Source organism: Dipodomys merriami, unplaced genomic scaffold (assembly GCF_024711535.1).
Source record: "Dipodomys merriami isolate MVZ:Mamm:240054 unplaced genomic scaffold, mDipMer1.0.p SCAF_31, whole genome shotgun sequence".
Classification (NCBI taxonomy): domain Eukaryota; kingdom Metazoa; phylum Chordata; class Mammalia; order Rodentia; family Heteromyidae; genus Dipodomys; species Dipodomys merriami.
In genome coordinates this window covers 12,363,187-12,374,758 of record NW_027204604.1, presented here as the reverse complement: position 1 = coordinate 12,374,758, position 11,572 = coordinate 12,363,187, and the positions used below count along the sequence as shown (strand labels likewise).

The 11,572-nt window shown below is 47.3% G+C and overlaps 1 long non-coding RNA gene across 3 annotated transcripts; it reads left to right on the top strand.

Annotated features, from left to right (window-relative positions):
* The first annotated feature begins 1,116 nt into the window (after nt 1-1,116).
* On the top strand, nt 1,117-11,042 carry LOC138841164 (uncharacterized). Of its 3 annotated transcripts, none has more exons than XR_011376336.1 (5): nt 1,117-1,356; nt 5,904-6,097; nt 6,988-7,081; nt 7,364-7,459; nt 7,919-11,042. It is a non-coding gene; the product is annotated as an uncharacterized lncRNA (long non-coding RNA). The 3 variants fall into 3 exon arrangements; XR_011376337.1 differs by having other exon boundaries at nt 7,364-7,966; nt 8,159-11,042; XR_011376335.1 differs by having other exon boundaries at nt 7,364-11,042.
* Nucleotides 11,043-11,572: the final 530 nt, after the last annotated feature.

Sequence of the window (11,572 nt, the reverse complement as noted above, 5' to 3'; positions counted from 1 at the left end):
CACTTGAGCTACAGCGCCACTTCCGGTTTTCTGGTGGTTTATTGGAGATAGGAGTCTCATGGTCTTTCCTGCCCAGGCTGGCTTTGAACCACAATCCTCAGATCTCAGCCTCCTGAGTAGCTTGGATTACAGGCGTGAGCCACCAGCACCCGGCCTGAGTCCCTACTTTTAGAAGGAAACTTCACAAACTTTCACCGGCATCTGGTGACAAAACAAGGGACTCACCTCACGGGTCATTACCTTTCACCTTACTTCCCTCCCCTCCCTCTACTCCACTCAAGCGGGTCTCCTTCCAAATCCACACGTGCCAGCTACTTCCCCGCCACAGCTTGAAAGGGTCTGAGATTTATGCTTCCTGCAAGTTGTTGAGATGAGCAGCCGCAGTTCCACGGATGCTGTCAGATCCCAGGTCGGAGACTAAGGGCTTTGGCCATTCACTCACATTAACATGAACTTCACGTTTGGAGCGGACTTGGAGCCTAGGTGCCATAGGAGTGATGTTGGACCTGCAGAACCAAGGCCTTTTGCCACAAAGGCTTTGCCTACGCTGGAGGGAGACGTTATCTCTATTACTCTGGACGGCACACAGGCTGTCTTTTTCTCAGAAGTACTGTTTCTATCTTCCTAGGCTGTTTGGTACACAAACCACCAAACAGCAGCTGGGAACAGTCTCTAGCCAGCATGCCTGCTCAGAGCATGCATCAAGGCAAGCTGCCCAGAGACGCCACCTAGCTTCTTTGGCCCTTCTTTGACCAGTTTATCCCCATCTCTCTGTGCTGGGAGCAGTCATGAGCTCTTGGGGCAGCAGTCCTGAGCCTTGTCACCCCTGCCCATGGCCTGAAGTGGCAAGAGCTGATCAGCCACGAGGCATAAAAAGAGGATGTTTTCCTCATCTCCGCCTTTAAAGTCGACATTGAGCTCAGCTGTCTCTAACCACAGGCCTTCTGTTTCCTGTATTGCCAAAGCTAACCATGCCTGCTGAATGCAACTTGTTATAAATATCTTAATCTGTCCCTTCCTTGCCTTATTAAAAAAACCCCACAACTGTATAAATAAATAAATATGTTAAACCAGAACCTGGGCTGCTTCAGTCCCTCAGATTTCTGGGTGCTGACATCCTACTTGGTCCTAGCTTTCTTTAAGGGGTGTGTGTGTGTGTTTTCCTAAATCTCCTATGTCTTCCCTCAGAGACAGCTTGACACAGCTGGTCCACGGCACTTCTGATTGAAGCTTGAAGGTGTCTCATCTCAAGGAAGAACAGCCCATGGAGAGTGCCATTATAGCCCAGCGCAAGTATACACGGACGTGGCAGTTTACTAACATCTGCGTCATTAGCCAGACTACAGGGTCAATAAGGTAGGACCGGGTCAGATTTCAGCCTCTGTCCATGCCAGTTTCTAATGTGTAATAGGTACTTACGAAAACATTCAAGGGGAAGCAGAAACATTTAAACAAGAAAACAATTGTGGGCCAGGCACTGGCGGTTCACACCTGTAATCTTAGCTACTCAGGAGACTGAGATCTGAGGATAGTGATTTGAAGCCAGCCCCAGGTAACCTGTGAAAGTCTTATTTATACTTAACCAGTAGAAAACTGGAGATGGGAGTGTGGCTTAATGGATAGAGCACCAGCCTGGAGGAGAAAAAGCCTAATCGAGAGGTCAGAGCACAGAGTTCAAGCCCTGGTACAGGCAAACACACAATAGTAAAGAATATAAATTTCAGATTGGGAAGGTGGCTTAGTGGTAGAGTTGTTGCCTAGCATGCATGAAGCCCTGAGTCTGATTCCTCAGTACCACTTACAGAAAAAGCCAGAAGTGACACTGTGGCTCAAGTGGTAGAGTGCCAGCCTTAAGCTCAGGGACAGTGCCTAGGCCCTGAGTTCAAGCCTCAGGACTGGCAAAAGAAAAAGAAAAAAGAAAAAAAAAAGAATACAAATTGTGGAAAGCGAAAAGGAGTCAGAATTCAGAAAGAATGGCTTGCCAAATGCAAACGCAGATGTTAAGAAGGGAAAAAATGAGCAAGACTGCCTGGATTGTGTAAACCACTGTGTTCTAGCAAGTTCACTGTGACCACACATTTCTCACTCAGCAGCCTGGCAAAAACCAGGTACCAAATCGATGTTGTCAGGACTGCAAATTCATAGGGGAAAGTCAAAGCTCATTGTTTCAGAGTCCAGAACCTATCAAGCTAACCTGCTTACTGGGGGAGCGGGATCCGCAGGATCCTGCACCCCCCTCCTCAACCCGCATCTTGTAGTGGTCTGTAGTCCGAAGCAAAGCTGAAAGCAATATTGTCTTTCCTTTCTTATGGGAAAAATCTTACTTTAAAGTGTGTAAGTTGCTTAACAATTCTCTTATTAAGCTATTTTATTTGATTTCACCAGCATTTACTTCTATTCGAAAAGAGCTGTGGATTGGCACATTGCTGTTTCCGAACTAGCGCCAGGTGAAGTAGGGGCCCCAGGGAGTATATGTCTGGAGACTTTGTCAGAAGCACCCTCAACACTGGCGCTTGTGTGTGCCAAGTAATTATATGAAATTCTTCTCGGAGCTACTTTCTCTCAGATTCCCATATTTGCTAATACTCCTGGCTTGCCAGGAAGTGGCATTATTTGCAACCTATAAGGCCAGAAATCTGTAGGTCACAAACCAAGAGCAGCATTTTCTAGAGAATTTGTGGTTGGTTTCTGTAAGGGTGGCTGAAAGGAAACTCGCACGTGGGTCAGGGGAAGAGGGTTTATTGAGAGAGAGCGAGAGCAAACCTCCAGCCCACATGATGTTGGACAATTTCTGCCAATGCAGTGGTAAAAGGCCAGAGGTTCTGTGTGTTCAGCCTTTCTTCGCTCTCTTGGCTTGTCCTTCTCTCTCTCTGCCAATCCTGCCCAACTTCCCCTATCCTCCTGGCACGGGGGCAGGCTGTCCCTGCCAAATCACCTAAGAGCACCTCTCCCACTTGAGCCACTGTGCCACTCGGGTTTTCTGGTGGTTAGTTGGAAGTAAGAGGCACATAGACTTTCCTGCCCAGGCTGGCTTTGAAATGGGATCCTCAGATCTCAGCCTCCTGAGTACCTAGGATTTCAGGCATGACCCATTGGCACCCAGCCCCTTCCATTATTTTTGCTGGTAGGAAAATAACTAACATTGATTTATTTAGGTTATGAAATTACAAAATAAAGTACTAACTTAATGATCATAACCAATTATCTTTACTAAAAGGTATTACTTTTGCCGGACACCTGTGGCTCTTGCCTGTAATCCTAGCTATTTAGGAGACTGTGATGTGGAGGACTGAAATTTGAAGCCACACTGGGCAGAAAAGTCCATGTGGCTTCATCTCTAGAATGACTAACCAGAGAGCTGAACTAGAGGCATAGATCAAGTGATAGAGCACCAGCCATGAGCAAGAAAGCCTGAAGAAAGCTTCTGAATTCAAGCCCCAGAACTAGCACACACATACATACATAAGACTAAAAGAAATTACTTTTTCTAATGCTAAAAATCACTCTGACTTAGCTAGATGCCAGTGGCTCATGCCTGTAATCCTAGCTACTTAGGAGGCTGAGATCTGAGGATCTGAGACTGAGATCTGGTTCAAAGCCAGTCTGGACAGGGAAGTCCATGAGATTCATATCTCCAATAAACCACTCAGAAAACTGGAAGTGGTGCGGTGGCTCAAGTGGTAGAGTGCTCGCCTTGAGCTGAAGAGCTGAGGGACAGCATTCAGGCCCAGAGTTCAAGCCCTATGACCGACAAAAAAAAAATCATCACTCTGACAATGTATTACCTGAGACTTTAATTTCTAAATCTTTATTGAAATTTAAACCCTTATATTAATAAGAATTTGGATTGGATGACTAATCAGTATTATTGGGTCCTTGAGAAATAAACATGATTTTAAAATAGCCTTTCTAGGCGCTGGTAGCTCATATCTGCAATCCTAGCTACTCAGGCGGCTGAGATCTGAGGATGGTGGTTCAAAGCCAGCCCAGGCAGGAAAGGCCATAGACTTTTATCTCCAATAGATTACTCAGAAAAATCCAGAAGTGGTGCTATGACTCAAGTGGTAGAAGGACAACACACAGTCCCTGAGTTCAAGCCCCAGAACTGGCACACACACACACACACACACATACACACACACACAATGTGTATACATAAGTGTGTGTGTATATATGTGTGTGTATATCTATCTATCTATATACATCTTTTCTATTGTTTAACACAGTGAAGCATAAACAACAGAAACAGTTTGAAGAGCTTGTACAAAAGCCTTTTGGTTATGTTCATGTATATACTAACTTTTTTGTGTGCCAGTACTGGGCTTGAATTCATGGCCTCCCACTCCTGCTTAGCTTCTTCAAGACTGGTGCTCTGCCACTTGAGTCACACCTCCACTTGCAGCGTTTTGCTGGTTAATTTTGGAGACATGAGTTTCATAGACTTTTCTGACTTTTTTTGAGAAAGATTAAAAAATCTATAACAATAGGGAGATATGTCTGAAAAACAATTGATTTTTTTTTAATCAAGGGGAAAAGTAGTATGATTTTGTCTTAGACCAAAAATGTTCTTGGTAAACCAGAACATAAAGAAAAACAATAAAAGGCAATGGGCTTAGATGGCCCAAAGGGAACTAAAGTTTATTTTCTGGGGTTTAAAATACTTACAAATAATGAGTTTGAAAGGAGCAATGTTGTGTGTTAAATTGTTTTAATAAAGTTGGCTCCGTATTGGATTTACATTAGCACTTCATGCATTACTGCACACACAGGGTGAAGCTAGAATCCTTCCTGTTTATGAACAGATTCAACCTCCTCCCACGGGACAGAAGTCCCTTCTCATCTTCCACAAACCTGATTCCCTACAGAAATGGGAAGATTATCTCAATTTGTCTGCAGGACATTTTTTTCATATTTGTAGAAGAGGTAATTTTTCTCACATCTTGTGCAAGCTGGTGGAGCTCCAATAGAACAGCAGAATCCGAGCTATTAAGAAGTCAATCAGTCCAGGCAGTGATGGCTCACTCCTGCAATCACCACTAAGCAGGAGGCAATTCAAAGTCAGCCCAGGCAGGAAAGTTCCTAAGACTTATCTCCAATTAATCAGGGGGGAAAAAAAGCCAGAAGTGTGGCTGTGGTTCAAGTGGTAGAGTATCAGCCTTGAATGAAAAAAGCTAAGGGACAGTGCCCAGGCCCTGAGTTCAAGCCCCAGGACCTGCCACAAAAGAAAGAAAGAAATCCAAGCCAAGATGCATTTGTGTACACTAGGCACATTTATTTAGGATGGGAAACAGCAATGCTACCACTTGCTTCACATACATCCTCAGACTCCAGAAATGGCAGACTCGGGCATCACACTGCTTTTGTGAGGGAGTCCAAGTATCTAGGACACACTCCAGGCTGACTATTTTGGGGACCATGGTTTTGGATGACTGTTGGTTTGCTGTTTTCCTTCGTGTCTAGCATGTTGGGTGAGGCTTATTCATGGCAAAGTGTCCTCAATGGTCACCACGTTTGCTTGGGTAAAGGAAGCCATGTGGCTTCCTCAGAGGATCCTGTGAACCCTGGTTGTTGTTGTTGTTATTGTTGTTTTCCAGAAAATCCATGAAGACAGCTGGTGTGAGTTTCCTCAGCCAAAGTGAAATTGATTTGTTGGTTCACAGGCAGGGTGGATTCCAGGGACAGGTGGGGAAGCCATACCCAGGTGGACTCCTCTGGGGGTCCGGGTTTGCTGGGCCTGCTGGCGCATGTGGGGAGCAGATTGAAGAGAAGGCAGGGTGGAGACTTGCCGACTGAGAAGCTGGGTCAGCATTCTCACCCATGCCAGGGCACCTGGCTTAATTGAAGTGACTTTTTTCCCCAGTGCCCTTGAGGTTTGAACTCAGGGCCTTGTACTTGCTTTGCAGGCATTCTATACGGAAAACCTTCAGCCCCAGTAAAGTGTCTTTGCTTTCCTGCACCACCCCTGACCTGGCTCTGCTGTGCGATTACCACCTTCTACAGGCAAGACGATTTTGCGACTCCTCAACTAAGCACTGAAGTTAGGAGCACTTGGAAGGAGGATATGGAGGACTTTTGCCATAGCCAAGAGGTGAATCAGGTAACAGCAAGAACTCTGAAGCCTCTCTTTCATCCTTAGATATTCTTAAAATGGAGAGGGAAGGAGAGGAGAGGAGAGGAGGGGAGGGCAGGGCAGGGAAGGAAAGGAAAAGGAAAGAAAGGAAGGGGAGGGGAAGAAAAGGGAGAGGAGGAAGAGAAAGGAGAGAGGAGGGGAGGGATGACAGGATAGGGTGGGAAAGAATATGATGAGCTAGAATGGGATGGGATGGGAAGGGAAGGGAGTTGGGGTGGGGTACATTGAGGTGGGGTGGGGTGGGATGGGATAGTAACATGTTTTCTCTAGAGCCCAGAAAATGCGTGTGGAGGAGAATATTTGTACAATAAAGAGATTGTGACAGACATAACATTGGTTCCCATGTCTTAGTCCCCAGTATCGTGAATATGTTCCTTACGTAGCAAAAGAGAATTGGGCAACATGTCTAAGAATCTCAAATAAGGAAGTTAGCTTGACTTTTGGGGAAGCAAATGTAAGGTTGTTGTTGCTTTCTGTTTCATTTTTGTTTTTTGTTTTGTTGGTCATGGGGGCTGAACTCTGGGCGCTGTCCCTCACTCAGCTCTTCAGCTCAAGGCTAGTGCTCTACCACTTGAGCCACTTCCGTCTTGTTTCTGTTTATGTGGTACTGAGGAATGGAACCCAGGGCCTCATGCATGCGAGGCAAGCACTCTACCACTGAGCCACCTTCCCAGCCCCACAAAGGTTTCTATGTTGAACACAGAAAAGGGGAGGTGCTGGTGGAACAGAGGTCAGAGAGAGGTGCTTTGAAGGTGGAGGAAGGATTAATAAACCATAGAATACAGGGAACGCCTTCTCCTCTTTGTCTCTCCATTTTTTCCCCCATCTGCTTCTCCCTCTTCTTGCATCTGCTCCAGTGCTGGGATTAAACCAAGAGCCTCAAAGCCCTCTTCCACTGAACCACATCTCCAGCCTGTACACAGGTGGCTTCTAAGCAGTGAATGTGGCCAGGTAAGCGATTACATCTGGAGCTTCTTGAAGGAACACAGACCTGTTGACAACTTCATGTTATCCTCCTAGACCTCATCTAAGACTTCTGAACTCTGGAACTGTAATATACTAGTCAGTAATGCTTGAAGCCTCCCAAAATTCATGACGTGTTACAGTAGCCACAGGAAACTCATACAGAGATTGCTTTCTCCGCTGACAGCAAGGAGCAGAGAGCAGAGACATCTCCTAGTCTCTCTGCTACTACCTGCCTTCAAGTCTAATCACCAGACTTTGTCCCAACAGCCCAAGAGAATGCAGGCCATGGGCCTGGCAACAATCTTTCTCCTGCTAATCAGGGCCTGGAGGAGGTGAGATGACCTGAATGGAAATGAACTCCAGGTAGGCACTTGACTACGAGTTCCACATGGAGGGCAGGATAGATTTTGTGGCCCGGATGTGCTCTTGTAAGGAACTGTCACCAATGTGGCCTTGGGTCACTGCTGTTCCTTGGATGGGAGTCAGACTCAGCCCTTTCCACACTGGCTTAGCAACGTTGAACATAGCTCAGAACATTCCAATATGACTTGAGGGGTGGGGGAGTCTCGGATGATGGGCAGGAAGTACTTGTGGAGAGCCAGCCTCCAAGCGGCCCTCTGCCCTGATACCACATTGAGGAAGCCATAAATCTGGGATGGATTCCTGCTCCTAGCTGGAGCCTAAGAGTCAACCATCTCTTACCTGCCTAAGGCCAGTCTTCCAAGCTTCTGTTTTCAATAAAGAGTTTGCTTTTCCAAGAGCACCTCTTCCTCATGGAGATGGTACTCCCCACCTACAGACAGGACCTGGCTCTCCTCCCAGGCCACCGCAGAACCCGGAGAACAGAGTCCAGCATCCCTACCAACTCAGGTTTGGTTTAAGCCTTATATTATCCCCCGCAGTCCTGGAGGTTATTGGGGGCTTGGGGCTAGAAAACACTATCACGTTCTTTCTCGACCCTGAGAAGGAAGAGTAGAGAAATGGGTACCAAGTGATGGACAGGTACAATGCAGGCACTCCTGCCAAATCGTAGAAGGAGGTGTCGACTTTTCTCTCTTACAGATGGGGAAAACGAAAGCTTGGAGCACGTGGCGATTGGCACAAAGTCTTGCAGATTTTATGTGGTAGAACAAAGTAAGAGCCAGACTTAGCTCTTTCCACACTGAGCGTGGGGGTTGTTTGAGAAAGGACAGCTTCCTCCTGGGGACCAGAGAGGGGAGAAGGAAGGAGAGCGAGAGCGCGCCGGAGAAAATCACGCGGCGCAGGCACACAATGGAAGGGTTGAAACCAGGTCTGTCCTAGATAACTGGTGTGCTTCTTGCCAGGAGAGGAAGTCAGAGGCTAACTATAGACCGAGGACCACGGCCCGAGGAACTCACTCCGTCTCAGGATTGCAGCTTTCTCTGTGGTTATTTTCCACTGTCCTCTCTTTCCCTGCAATGCCCAGTGTTTAAACCTAGAAATGCAAAGGGGCAGCTAGGAAGCTGGTAGCCAACTTTGTCCAGTTCTGAGACTAGTTTGGAAGAGGTAAAGGGGAGAAAGGCCACGCTGTGTTGTTGGTGTGAGCAGCATGGAGAATTTTTTAAAGGGAGGAGATAGCTGAATCCTTGGTGGTTTATAAAGGGGAAAAAGAGCTCACTAGAGTCACTGGAGCCAGCCCACATCCCTTCTCCCAGGGAATTTCTGGGCCCCTGTAAGAGGCCAAGTATCAGGCTGAGCTGGTCCAATGAAGAAAAACACGTGCTGCAGTTTGGCTGGCCAGGGAGGTATCTCCAAGGAGGCTAGAATCTGAGGGAGTCAGGCATGCCAAGAAGAGGGGAAATGGCCGAGGGAGAGAATATAAAGTCCCAGAGAAAAAGGAGAAGCAAGTAGGCAGAGCAGTGTGGCTATAGTAGATTGCGCTAAGGGAGAGAAGCAGGAGGTGGGTGGAGAGAGGCAGGGTCTGGGTCCTTGTCAACAAAGAGGGGTCTTAACCCTCGTGTAATCAGACACTCCTGACCCCTTAAATAGTGGCACAGGAGAGGATTGATGTTTTGGAATGCGTCTTACTTCCCAGTAGAAAACAGACATAGAAGGAAGCAAGTGGAAGAGGCCAAAGTAAGAATGGCTATTTTTAATTGCAATTTTCTCTCTTTTGTATATGTATGCGCCAGTACTGGGGCTTGAACTCAGAGCCTCAAGCTTTCTTAGCTTTTTCACTGAAGCCTGGGCCTCTACCGCTTGAGCCACACTTCCACTTCTGGCTTTTTGCTGGTTAATCAGAGATAGAGTTTTGTTTTTTTGTGTTTTTTTTTTTTTTTTTTTGGCGGGGGAAGGTGGGGGTAGTCCGGTCGTGGTGCCTGAACTCTGGGCCTGGGCGCTGTCCCTCAGCTCTTCAGCTCAAGGCTAGCGCTCTTCCACTTGAGCCATAGCACCACTTCTGGCTTTTTTCTTTTTGCTTATGTGGTGCTAAGGAATCGAACCCAGAGCCTCAGGCATGCAAGGCAAGCGCTCTACCACTGAGCCACCTTCCCAGCCCCCAGAGATAGAGTTTTGAAGTTCTGTTTGTCTAAGCTGGCTTCAAACCACAATCCTCAGATCTCAGCCTTCCTAGTGGCTAGGATTATAAGCATGAGTCACCAGTGCTTGGCTAATTGTAACCTTTTTGAGCTAGGTTCTTGTTCTGAATTTCCAGACTTAAGGGATCATCCTGCCTCAGCTTCCCAAGCAGCTGAGATTATAGGCATGTGACACCATAGTGGTTATGCATAGTTATTAACCAGGTTCAGGCGGGAGATTGGGTGCTGTGTACAGGTTGGTGGGTTAGAGATGGAGAGAAGGCAGCAGACTCAAGACAGTTACTATGGGGAAAGCAGCAAACTTAAAGATGTGTTCAATGGAAGGGGCAAGAGAAGAGGAAGAGCCAGGAGCCCCCTGAGGTCCTAGTGCAAGCACGTGTGGGAGGGGTGGGCACGGGAGGCAGGCATATCTACAGTGAGCTGGTGGTTGGTTTGCACAGCTGGAGGCCAGCAGGAGGCCTAGGGCAGAGGTAGATACAGGTAGATAAAGATGCTATTTTAAAAGCTAGGCCTCAGTGGCTCATGCCTGTAATCCCAGCCACTGAGGAGGCTGAAATCTGAGGATCATCGTTCAAAGCCAGCCTTGGCAGGGAGGTCCATGAGACTCTAAGGCTAATCAGAAAAAAATCAGAAGTGGAGCTGTGGCTTAAGTGGTAAAACACTAACTTCCCTTGAGCTAAAAAGTGAAGGAACAATGCCCAGGCCCAAAAATGAGCTCTTTGAGGCGAGAATAGGAGGAGGCCCAGGCTGAGTCTAAGGCAGGCAGACATATGGAGACAGGGTGAGGGGTGGGGAGTTGTATGTTGAGGGCCACAGAGCAGGGCAGTGGCTTCATTCCTTTATACACAGGTTCCAGGAGCTAGGAGCAGCCGGGGGAGTGGGACCACAGGCAGCAGTTAGATATTAGTGACAGCAATTAAGCGACAGAAACAAAATGGAGGATTCTTCCAGGCCCTGACTTCGTCCCTACAGGTAAAAATGTGAAGCAGTGGAGAGACAGCTGTGATGGCGGGAGGTAGAGGTCCCAGGCTGTCTGTCTTAGAGACTCGCAGCCCATCAGCCTCAGCTAGGATCAGAACAGCCGAGGGAAAAACTGGGCGAGAGGGAGGAAAGAGGTGACACTGTCCAAAAAGAAATGTGTTCATTATCCGACATATGTAACTGTACCCCCTTTCTACAATGGCCGTATAATAACAATAAAAATGGTTAAAAGATCTGAATAGCCCGCGGAGGTCAGAGGATGCTTTTTAGTCCCTATGCACCTAAGGATTAAGGAAAGGCTTCGTTTCACACTAAAGTGGATTGACAATGAACAGTGCCAAGACAATAGACCTTTAATTGACCAAAACTGAGATGCAGGCCCTTGAACCAGACCCTTTGGGGCTCACATAGTAGGCTCAAGGCCTCCACAGCAACCTCAGTCCTGTAGGCTGGGAATTTCTCATGCTAATCTCAATAAACACTCAAATCCCAAAGGCTCATGCTGTCATCTCACCTGACAAGCTTTCAGTCTATTGAAAGTATATTCTTTTCCTACTCATCTTAACTATCACTTTCACTGTGTTTCATGCCTTGCCTGAATTCTTCTCTGGCTGGACACAAGAATAATGAGTAATCTTGTCTTCAAGGGGCTCGGCATCTATGCTTGGGGCAGTTGTAGGAGCCTAGACGCACAATACAACATGGTATTTAGATAGACTGACCTAGGAGAAGAAACTAGAACTGTCTGTGGTCCTGGTCCTGGAAGCTGGGTCAGGCCTCATCTGTGGGACAGGCCTTAGAAACTGAGGCCTATTTCTGATCTGGCTTCCCCCGCTCCTCCCGCCCCTTGAAACCCCCTAAGTTCCTTGGAGCCCAGTTTTGCCCCTTCCCTCCCGCTGGGCAGCTGGTCAGCCTGGTTTTATTCCTTCTCCTCTTC